Source organism: Puntigrus tetrazona, chromosome 15 (assembly GCF_018831695.1).
Source record: "Puntigrus tetrazona isolate hp1 chromosome 15, ASM1883169v1, whole genome shotgun sequence".
Taxonomy (NCBI): Eukaryota; Metazoa; Chordata; class Actinopteri; order Cypriniformes; family Cyprinidae; genus Puntigrus; species Puntigrus tetrazona.
The window spans coordinates 18,110,379-18,126,086 of record NC_056713.1 but is presented as its reverse complement, the minus strand read 5'-3'; the positions used below and the strand labels follow the sequence as shown (position 1 = coordinate 18,126,086).

At 36.1% G+C, this 15,708-nt stretch overlaps 1 pseudogene; it reads right to left on the bottom strand.

The window, feature by feature from the left end:
* Positions 1-7,566: 7,566 nt before the first annotated feature.
* Positions 7,567-15,257, bottom strand: LOC122358479 (annotated as a pseudogene).
* Positions 15,258-15,708: the final 451 nt, after the last annotated feature.

Sequence of the window (15,708 nt, the reverse complement as noted above, 5' to 3'; positions counted from 1 at the left end):
GTGTGTGATTCCACCCACTTACAGTTTGCCCAATAATATTTAGATAGCTTGGGTTGCCAGATTACAGAAAAAGACAGCAGATTCTCCCCAACCTAAATAAGCATATTTCCATCCATCTAAAAAGCTCTATGTACACAGGCATATTAAAACAACTAAATAAATTAACTCATTTGTTTAATGTGTTACGTTTGTAGACTTCGTTTGTCAATTGTGCTAGTTTATCATTTGTGTCCTTGGTCTGACAACCCCTGTGGGTGTTGAGTGGGTTGAAGAAACAATATTTTGAATTTAGACCGCAGTATCAATTTCAACCACTAGGTGTCATTATTACATACTGCACCTTTAACCAGTAAGCAGAACTCAGACAACTGTCTCATAGTGCAGTCAGTACCCTTTTTGCACTTTTACTTGCTGCGCCACTGATAGTGCAGACGGATGTGTGTGTGTGTGTGTGTGTATATATATATATATATATATATATATATATATATATATATATATATATATATATATATATATATATATATATATATATATATATATATATACAGGAGTGCAGAATTATTAGGCAAATTAGTATTTTGACCACATCATCCTCTTTATGCATGTTGTCTTACTCCAAGCTGTATAGGCTCGAAAGCCTACTACCAATTAAGCATATTAGGTGATGTGCATCTCAGTAATGAGAAGGGGTGTGGTCTAATGACATCAACACCCTATATCAGGTGTGCATAATTATTAGGCAACTTCCTTTCCTTTGGCAAAATGGGTCAAAAGAAGGACTTGACAGGCTCTGAAAAGTCAAAAATAGTGAGATATCTTGCAGAGGGATGCAGTACTCTTAAAATGGCCAAGCTTCTGAAGCGTGCTCATCGAACAATCAAGCGTTTCATTCAAAATAGTCAACAGGGTCGCAAGAAGCGTGTGGTAAAACCAAGGCGCAAAATAACTGCCCGTGAACTGAGAAAAGTCAAGCGTGCAGCTGCCAAGATGCCACTTGCCACCAGTTTTGCCATATTTCAGAGCTGCAATATCACTGGAGTGCCCAAAAGCACAAGGTGTGCAATGCTCAGAGACGTGGCCAAGGTAAGAAAGGCTGAAAAACGACCACCACTGAACAAGACACACAAGCTGAAACGTCAAGACTGGGCCAAGAAATATCTCAAGACTGATTTTTCTAAGGTTTTATGGACTGATGACATGAGAGTGAGTCTTGATGGGCCCGTGGCTGGATCGGAAAAGGGCACAGAGCTCCAGTCCGACTCAGACGCCAGCGAGGTGGAGTACTGGTTTGGGCTGGTATCATCAAAGATGAGCTTGTGGGGCCTTTTCGGGTTGAGGATGGAGTCAAGCTCAACTCCCAGTCTTACTGCCACTTTCTGGAAGACACCTTCAAGCAGTGGTACAGGAAGTCTGCATTCTTCAAGATTTTCATGCAGGACAATGCTCCATCACATGCATCCAAGTACTCCACAGCATGGCTGGCAAGAAAGGGTCTAAAAGAAGAAAAACTAATGACTTGGCCTTCTTGTTCACCTTATCTGAACCCCATAGAGAACCTGTGGTCCATCATGAAATGTGAGATTTACAAGAAAGGAAAACAGTACACCTCTCTGAACTGTGTCTGGGAGGCTGTGGTTGCTGCTGCACGCAATGTTGATGGTGAACAGATCAAAACACTGACAGAATTCATGGATGGCAGGCTTTTGAGTGTCCTTGCAAAGAAAGGTGGCTATATTGGTCACTGATTTGTTTTGGTTTTATTTTTGAATGGCAGAAATGTATATTTGTGAATGTTGAGATGTTATATTGGTTTCACGGTGAAAATAAAAATTGAAATGGGTATATATTTGGTTTAAGTTGCCTAATAATTATGCACAGTAATAGCCACTTGCGCACACACAGATATCCTCCCAAAATAGCTAAAACTAAAAACTTCCAAAAATATTCAGCTTTGATAGAGTTTTTGGGGTTCACTGAGAACATGGTTGTTGTTCAATAATTAATCCTCAAAAATACTACTTGCCTAATAATTCTGCACTCCTGTAATGTAATAATAGATGTAATTTTTTTTTTTTTGTTTCAGTTCTGTTCTGTTTTTCGTGGTGGACCGAGTTTATATAAATGGGTTCTAAATTTGTCTTTTGCCATCTCAACAACAACATCAACACACTCATGAGCACAAAAAGTGTAAAGAAATAATAGCATGTACTCATCTTAAAAGCATAATATTGTATTTATCATACAAGTCTTTTTAAATCCTTACACTTCATATATTACCAGTGTCAGTTTTTCACACTTCTAGTCTTAAACTCTAATTCTCTCATCAATTTGTCCTTGACCTCATCATCTACTTTAACCTCTTTATCTTTGGTTTAAGATAGGAAAGCCTTTGATAATGTCCCATAAGCTCTACAATTTCATCTGCCCTCATCTTCGGGTTCAGTCATTTCGCTACGGTCAGCATACTGACTAATGTATGTGTGACGTCCACAAAAGTATTACAATTGTGTGGTGTAATAAATGGCATTGAACTTTTATATATTATATAAATGTTTATATATATTTTTTTTCAATACCTTGAAATGCAGTTTATTTCAGATGCTTATGTGTCGTTATCGTGAGCTTATTGTGATGCACGCTAGGGCCAGCAGGGGCTAGTGATTCTCTGTCATCTTCATGGACTGAAAAATAACTGCAGAGAATTCTGAGCACTCGACACGCTGTTGCCCTGTCTCCTGATTATTTTCCTGTATTTCAGGTTGGTAATGTGCATACATCACAAAAATATGATAAAACAAAAGAGGGACATTAACTAACTATGCTGGCCAGGTAGTTGGTTATGTGAGGTAAAGTTTCGTCACTGTTTCAGCCGCGTTTCAATACTGTTTTTCACGACCAAATGTAATCTTGACCAAATGTGTGGAGTCATTCTAAACATTCCTTTATTTGATATCTGGGTTAATATTTGTCTTAATGTTACATTTATTTATTTATTTTGTGGCCACGTGCAGTTTTCTCTTGTTCACGTGGGTGTATGCTTAGTATACAGGTGTTAGGGGCTAGTTAAGTTGCCTCGTGAATCCGCCATTTTAGGTGCAACACGTGTTAAAATGCTAACGTATAGGTCTAAAGTTATTTGAGATGTATTTTAAGTTATAACTATATGAAGAAGTAGAAACGAGTGTTGAAGAGTAATGCAGTTGAGTATTGAATGTTGTGTACTGATGATAAAAGCATGTTAATTTGCTTAAAATAACTTAAGCAAAATGGTAATATACCAGGTATGATATGTTTCATGTTAAACAAAGAATTGATGAAAGAGGTATGCTATATATTTTGTTACTGTGCATTTTGAGAATGAAAATAAGTATTTACATTAATGTTACAAGACATTGCATTAAATATAAAAACGTTCTAAAGAACGAAATATGTTATTGTGAACTGTGAAGTAAAACCTAAATGGAGAGAGTTCCGAGCACTCGACACGCTGTTGCCCTGTCTCCTGATTATTTTCCTGTATTTCAGGAAATTTATCTGCTGACATCGTTCTGCCGCTGCGGTACCCGTTACATATAAAACGAGACAACTTTTGCTCTTATCAGAAACTCCTGATATTTTTCATAGTAAGCTGAAATAACAATCCTATAATCGCAAATTTTCAATACCCCTTTGTGTTTTGTCTTGCCTCCTAATGAATGAAACACCTCAGGATGTGTCTTGACCACATGGGTCAGGACTTCCTCCAGGACATCAACCTGACTCAAAGTCAGAATAGCTTGCATCTGTCCGTGTCCGGAGGAGTATTTTGGTACTGCATCATAATAGACTACAAGACTCAACAACATATTAGCTATTAAGGAACACTTCACTTTTTTTGCAAATAGGCTCAGTCTCCAATTCCCCCAAAGTTAATAAGTTGATTTTTACTGTTTTGTAATCTTATCAGCCGTTCTCTGGGTCTGGTGATAGCACTTTTAGCATAGCTTAGCATAGATCATTGAATCCGATTAGAGCAGTAGCATTGTGTTCAAATATGACCAAAGAGCTTCAATAGGTTTTCATATTGAAAACTTGAGTCTTCTGTAGTTACATCGTACACTAAGACTGGCGGAAAATTAAAAGGAAAAAAAGGAAAATTTTTCTAGGTCAATATGACTAGGAACTAAACTCTCATTCTGGCGTAATAACTGTGGAAAATAGTCCCTAGCTTGCAAGGCACGCTCCCTGTTTTCATGCACTCAATGCAAATAATGCAAATATTTAATGCAAATAAATAATTTTCATGCAAATAATAATAATCCTAATATTGCGGTAATGTAATATATAAATAAAAATAATATTTTAATTATGCAAACAAAATTTAATTCAGCTAAAAAAGGAACGGTTAGAGTGTATTTGCTCTATGGAGAAGTTTAGAACTATTTGTTGGCTGAACCTATCTATATAAACAGCCACCAATGACTGACTGTGATAAGCAGCACTGGAAACACATGTCCATCTGTAGTGACATAGCAAGTATGCAAATATGGTGTGTACTGAAAAAGTGATCGACCCACGTTTGAATCTGCCTTTTGTCAAACTCCTGCTACTCCTTTTCCTATCACATACCAGATCAGAAATGTATTTTCATATAAAAAATTTAGTAAATATTTGAAGAGAAAATAAAAGGCTCACTTAATAAAAGTAATGTACTACAGTACCAAAGTATAAGTATCTAAAGAACATGCTGCTATTTTAGTGTAAACAGAATTTAGCATTATGTGCATTTAGTGCAACTAGAATATATGAATGAATGAAGCATTTATATAGCGCTTTATTGTGTATTGCCGTACACCCAAAGCACTTTACAGTCATGTGAGGGGAGTCTCTTAACCACCACCAGTGTGTAGAATCACCACAGGTCAATGCCAACAGTGCACTCACCATACACCAGCTACGGATGAAAAGGAGAGAGAGGGATAGAGCCAATCTAGTGATGGGGATTATTGGGATTCATAAGGGCCAGTGGAGGAATATGACCAGGACACTGGGGTTATACCCCTAGTATGAACACAGAGAGTCATTAAAATCACTTTTCCAATTAGTGTAACTGCAAAAATATAATTGTTCAGATAAAGACAGCTCAGTGTTGATTCAGTTCAGTCAAATATGTCAAGTTTATAATTTTGGAAATGAGTTAAATTTGGCAATATTGCATTTTTTACTACCATGAGCCTTATTAAACAAGCCCTTGTAAAAACAATGGTGAGCACATTTGTGAGGTGTGGCTGAGCTGAATTAAATTTGTTTGTCACAATTAAACATACTACTCTGAAACATTTGTTGTATATCGTTTCAAACACTACTCTAAACATTAGTAGGCAGTATACACTGTACTGGTCAGTAAGCATATATGTCATTTCGAACACTGTCAGAGACTGCAGCAAAGCAAACAGGAAGAGCTTTACAGAGGACAGAAACAACGATAGCGCTTACTCCTCTCACAAATCAATCCTTTTGCCTCAGAAGGCTTGGAACATTAATCCTTTTCTGAATAAACAATGATGGTAGTTGTATCTGGCTATTATATCTAGTGATTTATTGACAAATGGTAAGGTAAGGGGTTGGGGTATGTGCTCAAATTTGTAAATAGCGTAATGTAAATTAAACTGTTGTGACTGTTTACAAAAAAAACAACATATGCAATAATGGCAATTTATAATCTAATCATGATAATAAAATTCCCAGTATCATGGCATACTGATGCCAAGGGTTTCTTATTCAAAGCAATGGAGACCTGCACATTGACAAAATTACACTAAAGGGGTACCCAAGGGTCCTGATCATCAGCAATAGGTGTAAAAAGGGAATGAGAATGTAGCAGGTAGTAAGGGCATTCCATGTGTGGCAAGGTGGAGGGCTAAGATTAGGGAGGAAGACTTATTTAGTTTTGTTTTGTTAGTTTAGCACGTTACTGGAAGCGACAGAATTGAAATATGCTGGGACATAATAGCCTTATGCAAAAGGACACAGGTTCGTTTGCCAAAGACAGGTTCCAGATGAAAATATAGACGGAATATACAACCAAAATAATTTATTCAAGTAACCCTGTCAATCAAAGTCACGTCACAAGAACTGGACCTATAGCAAATTCTATTCCACACTTAAAATCACAAGATGACTTGAATAACTTTATTTGGGTAAATAATAACTATAATAATAATAATAATTATCGGGGTGATTTTGTTAAAAAGATTTAATGTATGATTGTAATTTGTTAGTATGTAAGATGTTTTTAGGGCTTTTTTAGGTGAGATCTTTTAAGTGATAACTATAAACCAGAAGCAAGTACTTCTTGCCTTGTGAATTTAGTATTTAACTGGGGCCGAATGTGGCATGATCCAGGAACGTCTTGATGTCATAGCAACAGTCAAATCAAATCAGCAGCCTTAATCCTCTTAAATAGGAGCCATGTCCCATGTCCCATCCATTGCTATTTTCTTAAACAAGTAAATTTATTAAGCCAGGAAAAAGCATTTTTTTAGAAAGATAAAATTTTCATAGTCAAATAGTAAAGACAATAATACATAATGATAGATCACCTGTACCTTTTCAAAGTTAAACCAAAACAAATATCAAAATTATTTGCATTTAAGGAATAAACTTCAGGCACACCAACTTTACAGAAATATGAAAATATGTAATTCAGTACATTTGCTAATTACTAATTCAAGTAATCGGATAACTTGGGGATAGGGCTAAATTAATCAAAAGGTCTTTTTGAGCCCTCAAATATTGCCACTTTAATTGATCTTTGTTTGAAGCAGTTAAGACTTGACACTGAGCAGAATCAAAAAAAGGTGCATTGAGGCCACCTTCTGAGCTGGGGTGTGAATCATTGATGGTATAGGATGAAAAGACTAAGCTGAATAGAATAATAATAATAATAATAATAATAAATAAGCCTTAAGGAGTGGGCATGGGCATCTTATGCGCTAGACATGCTAGACAGGGTGTTTCTGTGTCTAGCGTAAGGACGCTCCACATCCTCCTTGAGGCTGATGATTGTATATCCATTTCCTTGTAACTAGTTCCTTTATTTTCTAATTTATCTGTGTCAAAACATTTTGGACTGTTTCATTGTTTTCTTGATCCTCCATTGTTTTGCTTCCCAGAGAGAGGAAACAGTTAGGGGCGTGCATGTCTAAAAGTGATGTGAAAAGCTGCCCCCAGTGCTACTGAATAGAGTATGTTTGGCTCAGTGCATGAAAAATACAAATAATTAGAAACTGCCTTTATAGAAATGTACTGGAATTGTTACTATTGTTCTTTATACTAGCTGTGTTATGGAGGCAAAATTTCCAAATTAACCAGCAGAATATTTCATTTAACTTTAAAATAAGTGTTTCTCTAGGTGGGCTGCCTAAGGAAATGCACTGTTGATATTACAGTGTGATATTACAGGAGGACAAAATGGTCAGCTTTATTCGCATGACAGTCAAGACTTTATCCCCCAATTTTAAAACATTACTTTTAAACACTATCATATGGGAAAAGTAGAGTAGTTTTAAACACATTACCCGATTTTCACTTTTAGTAAAAATGAATCATTTTAATTCATTAAAGTAATCATATGTTGCGAGGAGTGATCTTTACAAAAATAGCATCATATGAGGCATTTAAGGACAGATAAACGAGAGTAAAATGTCAATCTCATTTTTGATGATGACAGGGCCTGGATGGATGTTTTCATTGCTGTAGTGACACGCCGTCATTTGCCACACATCCAGAATATAAACCCCAACGTCCTGAAAAGCCCATCGCAGAATTCTGTCCAACTGTAGAGAATACCAGTCACTGCCAAAAATATCCTAATATTAAACACAGAGAAAGCCAACATCAACCTAAACCTTCTTGTATGTGAACACATGATATTGTATATGCTTACCTTATAGCCAGTGTTGACAGTCTTGATTATGACGGTAGTGTCAGGAGACCGCTGTAACAACGCTAGAACAGCTTCACGGATCCTCAACACTCTATGCCTAAAAGAAATCCAGAGGGTAAGTGGTGAAATGGGGCCCCAGATTGAACATAATGACAGTGTGGGGTCTCCAGCCAGATCATCGATCTCATTACTGATATAGTGCAGATCAGCAAGTGCTGTTTTTAGAGTACGAGAGGGAACACCGTGAGCCCTCCAGTGTAGGTCAATGTTGTTCTCCACATCCACTGCTAAAGCGGCCCTGACTTATACTGGACATGCAGGTTCATCTGCTTCAGGGCTAAAAAACAAAAACTGAGTGACCGCAACAAACATGATCCCAAAATTGCATTGGATATATAATATAAAATTAATCTCACTTGGTACTGTTTTCACAAGGAACTCAAACCACTGTCTCATAGTGGAGTCTCCCATCATGTAGATGTGTTTGTTTTTCAGGCACTCTGTTGTCGTCTGAGGTGTAAAATGTTGAGTGCTACAGACAAAAGACGTCCACACATCATTCAGGTAAAATCCGGCTGGAACTGGAGTGTGTATACCAGGATGACATTTTTCTGTTACATCTGGAAGTTAAATAAATAAAGCCTGTAACGTCTGTAATGTAAAAAATCTATGAGTTTGCCAATATTTGCCTAAACTATAGTTATTGGAAACAAATTATTATTTTTGGCAGCATATTTTCCCAGAATGTCTGTATTGTACTATTTATCTGGCTTAAACTATTGTGCAACATACCAATAGTTTCATTTCCATGAATTGTGATGATGCTGTTATCTCCATTGACACTTTTGTTAGTTTGTGTCCTGCCAAAGAGAACATGTTTGTCTGTCATATTCCCTTCCATCAATGCATTAAATAAATGAACAAATAAAATAAGTAAAGTAATCAAGAATCCTTTATTCTCACATTAGCATCTTCTCTTGATTAGTCAGGCGGTTTCTATAACCGCCCATGGAGTGGTACACAAGGGCACTACATGGCAGAGATTTGGGTCTCTGGCAGCGCCATGTTTCTCCGGTGCGAGGATCGATTTGTATTCACAGCAACAGTCTTTGGTTCCCATGCTTTCCAGTCCATTCTTGTCCCACTTCACATTACAGTTCACCATTTCACTCAACCTGGACTTATCTGGTCCTGGTCCTCATAATATCCATTAAAGTACACTCTGTCAGAGTCAGTATCTCTGTGACGCTTTAGGACCTGCACAGCTTCACTGGAGTGAATTAGACGCACAGCTACCTGAGCCTCACCGACCCACGGCAGGAGAAAACGAACAGAGTAGGAACCGTTGAGTAGATCCACCACCTCCCCAAAAACACTGGCCTGTAACAGAAAAACAGTGAGAGACTTTTTCTCTCTGACCCAGGTACATATGTTGATGTACAACAGGTTAGTATTTCTATTAAAATATTGTGTATCACAATCACTGACCTTTTGATCAGACGAGAACAGCTTGGCTTGAAAAAAGTCACCTCCATAACTCTTAGATTTATTACCAAAGTCCTTTGCTTGCACTGTAACAATAAGCTCCTCACCAATTTGGTAGCTCTCTTTCAGGTTCTCTATGATGAATGTGGTGTGAGCTGGACTAGTACTCATGGACACATCTGTGATTGGTCTGTCAGGCTCTGCCCAGTAAACAGCCTGTTGTAACCCATTTAAACCTATTCCTAATTCAGAGTAAAAAGAGTTTATTAGTGACTGAGACTGAGACCTATTAGTTACAGAAACTTGTAAGAGAACCTGAGTTTGAAGATTTGTGGCCTTCTGCACTGTGCTGAGACAGAAATCTGGGTGAAGGGCGTTTCTTTCTTTCATTTCCCATATAAAAACATATAGCCTACGAATACACAATAGTCAGCATATTTGATTTAATTTTACTCATTTTACTGTTACTAAACATCCAGTCATCATTTCATTCTAGATCAAATTTAGGGCATGTTGGCATTTTGTTTCAGTGAATGTGACATATTTCAGTGAGAAACAGAATATTGAATGAGGAATTTTGTTCTACTTTGAATTGATTGGATGTAGTAAAGTAGGTGTTTCATTTGGAAAGAACTTATGTTAGTTTATGCCCAAACCTGCAAACGGATGTCTCAGAGGATATGAGCATTTTCTAATTACATTTTCCTGTAATTAAAGATTACAAAAGCAAACCAAGTTCTTTCTGGATTTTTTTTGCACAAATGAATTGTTCACCACGGAAATAGTAAGCTAAGAAAATAAATATATTCAATTTTGATTTCATGGGGACTTTAATGTTTATTTTGTATTAATATGGCTGTCAAATTAATGCATTTATTGAGTGATTTTTCACTGATACCCATGAGTGAACTAAGCGGCTGCTTAGAGGCCCTTTAAGAGTACCCTACATAAAATGACATTTTATTTTATTTAATTAGTGATATATAATGCGCTAAATATACTTCATTTTTATATAGTCTAAGTTGGTTATATTGTGCCTTACTGCATTTAGCAAGCAAATTAATGCAAAAGTATTCTGAAATAACTTTTGTAAATTAATAAAACATGTAATTGTTAGAGTCCATTTTTTGCTTTTTGTATGTGGAGCAGTACGTGGAGTCTTCATTGACATCTGTTGTTATCAGCTTTGTTTCTGTGTATTTATTCTCTCTGACACTCTTCCCCTTTTTTTATTATTTCCTGTCTTTTTTAGCACCATTCTCCAGGGTATATCGAGGTGTGAGAAGCAAGAAGGCACAGAATTTGACGACATGAAAGCTCTTAAGGAGCACTCTTCTATCATCAAAAGTACTGTCATACATTCATCCATTTGTATTATAAGACAAGCAAACAAAGTTTTTTCTGGATTTGCACAAATGAATTGTTTCCACGAAAATAGCTAGCTAAGAAAATAAATATATTCAATTTTGATTTCATGGGGACTTTAATGTTTATTTTGTAGTAATATGACTCTCAAATTTAATGCTGTCACGAGTGTGGTTTCATGAGAGAGAGCACTCAACGAGAAAAATAAACTTAATTTTAATCTTCTAGGAACGAAATAAACACTACAGTTACAGGCTGACAGACAGGACAACAAAAGGAGTCCACATGTGTGACTTAAATGCGTTCATTGAGTGATTTTTTTTTACTGATACCCATGAGCGAACTAAGCGGCTCCTTAGAAGCCCTCAAGAGTGGCCTACATAAAGTGACATTTTGTTTTATTTCATTTATTTAATTTGTAATATATAATACCTATGGGCAATGGTAATTATACAAATATTAAAAAAATTGTACATACATATTAAAGGGTTAAATTCACCATGTTTTGGGGTGGAGGAGGGATAAATTAGACATGGGGTTTGTGTCAGCCAGGGTGCGTTTCTTAAAACCATCGTTAGCTAACTATGATCAATCTTGTTATTTCTATTGAACTCTATTGGTAGCGACGGAACTTGCGCCCATAGTTGCTGTTGGGGAAACGTACCTGATCAGATCAGAGCACAGTTAATTAGCACAACCTACTTAGGGTATACTACTTTGTTTTAGCGAAGAACATCAAACATCAGCAAATGGACATTTTAAAATAATGTATCATTTTACTTAAAAGTAACTTTCTAGTAACTGGGTCTATAATTCTGTAATAAAAATAAGCTTCTGTTTTCATAAACTGATAACAACTTAACAATATTTACCTCAGCCTAACTTTTGTTTGCTATTATATTCCATTATAATAATGTCATCGTGCATCAATCTGTTTCTAGCTAGAAATAGATCGATATACGTTGTTTTGCAGATGCTCTCTGCTGTTTAATATTTAGCACAAAAACATAAATCTGTGTAACAAAATTACAATTTTGAATAATATTTATGTTCTGTAAATGCATTGTCTGCTGGTTTATTTGGCTGCTTTTCAGTACACCAACATCTTAACTCGATTTTGTCTAAACTAAGGTTTTAAGCAGTCATTACTTATTCTTTATTTTGTTTTGTTTTAGTTGTCACTGCTAAAAATTAGTAGTTGTTTGCACTATTCAGACGACTAATTGCCTGCACTGATCTGTTAAGTAGACATCACTCTGTATTTTACGTTTTGAAGAGTGATGGGAGGGCTTTGAAGCAGAGATCAGCTGGCTTCCTGAAAAAGCAACAATCCAAGTCATCTCTGTAATTGAGCTGGTTCCTGTTTTAGCATCTGCCCAGAAAGCTTAGATGACAGCCACAGTACAGCAGATACCAGGAATCCTTTCACAATCGTCTCAGGAGCGATGAACACATGGCCAGAGCAATTTGAAGTCCCAAATTTCTCTTTTGATGTCGGGTATAGACTCAGACAAGCAAATCTGTATCTTAGGGATGGAACCTCCTTATAGTAACAAAAGATCTTAAAAACGAGGTCCTTGAGATATTGGGAGAGAGTATTGCTTCACAGCATATCCAAACAATGCTCAGTTTGAAAAGCTGCAGCAGCACTGATAAACAAGCATCCTTGTCCTCAAGAGAAAGGCTCAACCAGTAGCTGCAGTGGTCGGAAGAACAGTTTAAAATATAACATGGCTATTAACAGGTCAAAGCTCAGACAGTCGGGGTGTTGCAGTGATGTTGCAGTAAATTATTTGCAGTGATTGTTGTTGCAGAGCCTGCCATAGAGTCAGATGGTGGAGAGCGCTGGCCTTCCCCTTTGGAGGAGGATCGGGGTGTGTTCAAGAGGGCTTATAACTCATTCAAGGTTTCTGTTATTGGCTGATTCAGTGTCATTTACAGTCTCATCCTGATGACTTTCTTCAGATTAACACAATTTTTGGTCCATATAACTGCAAATTAACAAGACACCTATTTTTATGGATTTTGTATGAATAACAATTGTTAGGATTTCATTATTTTATCTACCATCTTGGATCGGCATACGAGGTGTGCAAATGTAATGCTCTCTATTCTGTACTCTTATTTTGCAGGTGTTCATGGAGTTTAACAGGATTGTAGGAAAGAATATCAAGCATGAATTCTATGAAAGCATTGATCAACACAGTCTTCATCAGCAATTGAGATCTTCGATCTAAGAGAGGAATGTTCGGACAGCTGTTGACACAGCTTTAAAAAAACAATCCAAGGTTAGTCCATTGTACACCCTGTATTATAAAAAAACAATCACTCCTTGGCTGAGCATGAAGGTGCTGTGACTCCATCTTCTCTGCATCTCAGTCCAGCCTCATTCAAGATTGTCATTGAGGGAGAAGTTGATGAAAGCATTAAAGACTTGTCAAAAGCAATGTGTATTCTTTTGGACTTACATATGCACTGCATCTCAACTATCCCAAATCGATGAAGAACACATTCCAATTCATCCAACAAGTACTTTCACGTTCGGACACACTTGACTTAAAGCCCAAGTTACAAGCATAAAAAAAAAAAGCAGCTTGCAATTTAATCTTGACAGGAATGGCCGTTGTTCTTGTATTGTTCTTGAGTTGCACAATTAATCTCTGAAGAGATTATCTTGTTCAAAATGTCCTGTATCATTGCAGTAAGTGATGTAAAGTTTAACAGTGTTTTGTGTTTAAAATTCAAAGTGGTCATCCTTAAGCTTTAGAGACTTGGCATTAAAACTCGAGTTTTAATGCTTATCCAGTCTAGTCATTCAGAAGGATATGGCATATTGTTGAATACTATGTGTTCCTGTTACTGTAAGCCATTTGCACAGGTGTTAACAAACAACATCGTGTTACCTGTTTTTATGAGCAATAAAAACATTGAAATGCTATTATTATTTCTTAAATTAACTAGTACAATTTCTTAATTATAAGGCTTTATGTAAATATAAAATGTGTCAATACCTGCAAATTAATGTAATAATTTTTTTAAATAAAATGTACCTACAAAAAAGTAATATGAACTAATGATTTTTAGTAAAGACTACTAATGCGAACCTGGTTTCTCTACTGCACCCACTAACATTTGGTTTATACAGCTTAACCTGTTTAGTTTTAGCCAGTGTAAATCTAATCTTGTTTAATGCAGCAGGTTTCAGCAAATTTCTAGCAAAGTCAACTAATTTGGGGATACTTAGCATGCATTAAGTGGTTGCACCCTCATGTACTAGCTGCTGTTGGCGTTCTTAATGTTGGTCGCTGCTCTTGGCTGAATTCCTGTTGTAGATTCATCAAGAATGAGTCCGTTTCGTTTATAAAGTGAAAATTATGCAATGCTATTTTACATATGATTATTCTATTACCTAAACTTGAAAAGCTTAAATCATTGTTTAATTTGTGTCTATTTTTCTGTTTATAATTGCACTTATGTACTATTTGTACAAGCAGGTCCCCACAGAAGCAACTTGCACTGGGGCCCCACAGAGCCCCTCAGCTACTGCCCCTGCTCATTTATCAAGCCCCCGCTTAATATGGGAACTATGAGAGAGGGCTGGTAATAAGTCACTTTGAGCATAAACAGGAACCTAGAATTTTGTCTCAGACAAAAGAAATAATAATTTGGCCTCATGATGTGTGCGCTGGAAAAATGCATAATCGTGGGACCAAAATGTAAGTAAATTTGATTTAGAAAACTAATAGCAGCCATAAAAAGATCTTTTAAAGAACTCACCAGAAAACACACCAGTAGACAGAGCCCAGAAAAAAAGTTTCATAAACAGGATCTTTCTCTATGGACTATAAAAGCAATTAAAACAAAGACTAAGCATTTATACAAACTATTTACAAGATTATTTCACGGATGTTAAATGTTAAAATATATTAGGGTTTACATGATTTCAGTCAGTAAACCTTTGGTATCAGATGAAGTTACTATTTATTTATTTTTATACTATGAGTATTATTTATTTTTATACTATGAGTGTTATTTGCTTTTATCCTGTTATAATATAGTGAGAATTCAACTGCAATTCTGTGTTCAGTATTATTTTGTATTATCACCTACTTAACAGAGGAAAAAGGCTGGTTTGTCATTTGACTTTTTATTCAGTAATTGTCTGCTATATTAGGGTCAAAGTGAGACAACCATAAATTAGTATTTTACAATAATGGCACTTTTATATTAATGAGGAGGATATTAAATCATATTGTGTAAAAGTTTGCTTCCAGATTATAGTAAGCCTCTAACAACTGAAGGAACAAACTAAAAGTTTTCTGTTATAGGATGTTGACTGATGATGCATCAAATGTTATGCAGCTAAATAAACTTCATTTTTATATAGCCTAAGCAGGTTATATTGTGCCTTACAGTGTTTAGCAAGCAAATTACATGCAATAAAGTATTCTGAAATAACTTACTGTGTTGGGGCATGTTTATTAAAACATATAATTAAATCCATTTTTAGCTTTTTGTATATGTAGCAGCATGTCTCCGTACATCTGTTTTATCAGCTTTGTTTCTGTCTATTTTATTCTCTCTCTCTCTGACACTCCTTCCTCCTTTTTTCCGTTAACTTTTTTTTTTTTTTTTTTTAGCTGTCCCAGTCATTTTCAGAACAGGAAGGGCGTGACTTGACATGAAAGCTCTGAAGGCGCTCTTTCTACCGTCAAAAATAGTCTACAGTCATACGCATTTGTATCATAAGAGAAATGAAATGAGCACACAAAGTTATTTTTGTTTGCTATGACACTCGTGTAAGAGTTAGTTAGAAGCTATTTAAGTCTTTGTGGTTTTTCTTCCTCGGTATGTACTGCTAATTCAAGCAACTGAAGTAATGGCTAACAGTACAACCTTTTAAATGAAGCGTCAGCTCTTCTAATGTA